Below are 3587 nucleotides of genomic sequence, written 5' to 3' on the forward strand. Positions count from 1 at the left end.
TCAGGTACATTTATTCTAAGGTGATTTATTCTTATGGATGCTACGTAAATGAAACTATTCCCTTAATTTCCTTTTCAGAGTACTCATTGCCTGTTTAAAGGAACACAACAGGGGCTGGCACTGTGGCATGGGATTATGCCACTACCTACAACACTGGCATCAATATGGGCACTAGGTCAGGTCCCAGTTGCTTCACTTCTAATCCACCTTCCTATTTATATACCTAGCAAAGCAACAAAAGATGTGATAGGCTCAGCTCTGGCCATTGCAGCCATTTGAAGAATGAATCAGTGGGTGGAAAACCTTCTCTCTGTCTCTCCTTCTCTTTCTTTATAAAATCTGCCTTTCAAATAAAAGTTAACAAAGAGGGTCTGGCACAATAGCTCAACTGGCCTCTCTTTGCAAGTGCCAGGAGCTCATATGGGCTCCGGATCATGTCCTGGCTGCTCCACTTTCCATCCAGTTCCCTACTTACAGCATAGGAAAGCAGTAGAGGATGGCCCAAGATCTTGGTACCCTCACCTGCATGGGAGACCTGGAGGAGATTCCTGGCTCCTGCTTTGGATCAGTTCAGTTCTGGCCTTTTGGCTATTTGGTGAGAGACCCAGTGGGTGGATGATCTCTCTTGCTGTCTCTCCTTCTCTCTGTAAATCTCCCTTTCCAATAAAAAATAAATAAGTCTTTTTAAAAAAATTTAATAAAGATGTACATTGTGGTGTTAATGGATTGAGTGTTCTGCGTGTCTGTAGAGTCTAGTTAATCATGTTATTTAATACTCTATTTCCTTATTGACCATCTGTTTATCTAACCTATGATTCAATCTATTACTGAAAATAGGATCCCAAAGTGTCCAAGTGTTATTGCAGAATTTTTTTCCTGGACCCAGCACAGCAGCCTAGAAGCTAAAGTCCTCACCTTGTACACGCCAGAATCCCATATGGATGCTGGTTTGCGTTCCATCAGCCCCACTTCCCATCAGCCCCACTTTCCATCCAGCTCCCTGATTGAGGCCTGCGAAAGCAGTCAGGACGGCCCAAAGCCTTGTGACCCTGCACCCACGTGGGAGACCTGGAAGAAGCTCCTGGCTCCTGGCTCCTGGCTTCGAATCGGCTCAGCTCCAACCATTATGACCACTTGGGGAGTAAATCATCGGACAGAAGATCTTCCTCTCTGTCTCTCCTCCTCTCTGTATATCTGCCTTTCCAATAAAAATAAATAAATCTTTTTTTAAAAAGGAATTATTTTCCCTTCAATTTTGCTAGTATTTGGGCTTATACTTTGCGACTCTGTGTTCGGTAATTATTATTGCACAATCCTAATATATTGAAACTTTCATCAGGAACAAATGCTGTTCATCTCCTGTAACAATTTTTGACTTAAATATCTGGGTTTTTTTTTTATATTGTTGTTGTTTGTTTGTTTTGACACTCGAGTAGCCACTCCAACTATCTTTTTTTTTTTTTAAGATTTATTTATTTTTTATTACAAAGTCAGATATACAGAGAGGAGGAGAGACAGAGGGGAAGATCTTTCATCTGATGATTCACTCCTCAAGTGACCACAACGGCCGATGCTGCCGATCCGAAGCCGGGAACCAGGAACTTCTTTCTGGGTCTCCCACGCGGGTGCAGGGTCCCAAAGCATTGGGCCATCCTCGACTGCTTTCCTAGGCCACAAGCAGGGAGCTGGATGGGAAGTGGAGCTGCCAGGATTAGAACCAGCGCCCATATGGGATCCTGGCACGTTCAAGGTGAGGACTTTAGCCTCTAGGCCACACTGCCGGGCCCTCCAACTATCTTTTGATTACTATTTGCATGAGATATCTTTTTCTGTAATTGCACACAGGAGGGAACAAATAAAAACAAGGAACAGGGGCATTCCATCCAAGAGCAGGGAGTGACATCTGGCCACTATTGCTTTCACAAGTGTATTTATGGGTGCCGGTGGTGCTCAGAGCTTGGTACTGTCACTGTTGTGGGGTTTACAGGCTGATTTACAGTTGCTGACTCTGCCTCGCATTGTCAAGCAGGATGTGATAAATCAAGGCTCGGGTTCAGGAAGCTCCCCCAGACCATTCTCACAAAAGGGACAGGGGAGTTTATAAATAGTGTGACCAGGCATGATGAATTACTTAAGCTGTCACTTCAATGACCCTTAGCAAACCACAACAGATGAAAACACACGATGCTGGCTGTTGGAGGACTCACTCATGTCAGGAGCCACAGCAGGGGGATAGCCCATTGTCACCATGGCTGCTCGCTGTGGGGATGAGTTCATTGGCTCTTTGTCCTATGAGCTCTCCCCTGCATGATGCAGGTGTCCCATTAGAATCCCAAGTTCCAAATAAATGATTCACACAGCTCAATAGATGTCTCTGGAAAAACTGACTACTGCGGTAACCTGCTCTGCCATCTTCTACAACATCACTCTGCCTTCCCCGCCACCCCTAAGGTTAGTCCTGATCCCACAGGAAACAGATGGCACCCTCAAGATAGGACAGTTGGGAAAGGGTGTATGTACAAAGGATTTCTTTCAAAAGTATAGATGCAGCAAAACCAGTGGAGAGAATGTGATAACCTAGAGCTAGCAGCAGCCAGGCTAATGTTGTCCCCAGATCCATAAGGTCAAGGAGAAAAGGATCAAGAGGATGGAAAGAAAGGGATGTATTTAAATCTCCCCCAAAGTAATAGCTGGGACATTTGATTGATGGGCATGGACCAGCCTGAAGTCATCTTTCAAGGAAAGAGACATAGACAATTAACTACCCTGTTAGTTCTCTCCCCCGCCTCCTGCTACTGCTGTGGCTCCCTCTTGGTGCACCAACAACTCAGTGCTCAGAGCCCAGATGATTCAGAGGAGGAACAGAACTAAGAGTTGAACAGCAGGCCTACATGGATGATAGCTGTATAGGCCTTCAAATTCCCTCCAGCCTCTCTAGCTTCAAGACAGAATATGACACATTTCTGACTTTTACAACACTCATTTTCCCTATACGAACCCTTAAGGCCCAATAGGATAAAGGTTGAATCCACCATGAAGCTGTTGCCTTATTTTTGAATAATGATGAATCAAGAGTTTTTGCACTCTGATGTCATCACACTTTTTTAAAAAATTTATTAGAAAGTCAGATGTACAGAGAGGAGGAGAGACAGAGAGAAAGATCTTCCATCCGATGATTTACTCCCCAAGTGAGCACAATGGCCAGTGCTATGCTGATCCAAAGCCAGGATTCAGGAACTTCTTCCAGGTCTCCCACGCAGGTGCAGGGTCCCAAGGCTTTGGGCCATCCTTGACTGCTTTCCCAGGCCACAAGCAGGGAGCTGGATGGGAAGTGGAGCTGCCAGGATTAGAACCAGCGCCCATATGGGATCCTGGAACGTTCAAGGTGAGGACCTTAGGCGCTAGGCCATGCCGCTGGGCCCTGATTTTATTACACTTAAAAACCCCCCAAAATATGCATCTAGCCAGTTAAGTACTGGATAATAGTACTACACAGTGGTCAAGAGCATGCCACCTGGTGTGTAGAACCCGGCTCAAGGCCAGGTTACATGTGTAACCTCAGACATATTCTTTGGCCTCTTAGGACT

Source organism: Ochotona curzoniae, unplaced genomic scaffold (genome assembly GCF_017591425.1).
Source record: "Ochotona curzoniae isolate NIBS_2020 unplaced genomic scaffold, NIBS_Ocur_1.0 contig_4514, whole genome shotgun sequence".
In the NCBI taxonomy this organism is placed as follows: domain Eukaryota; kingdom Metazoa; phylum Chordata; class Mammalia; order Lagomorpha; family Ochotonidae; genus Ochotona; species Ochotona curzoniae.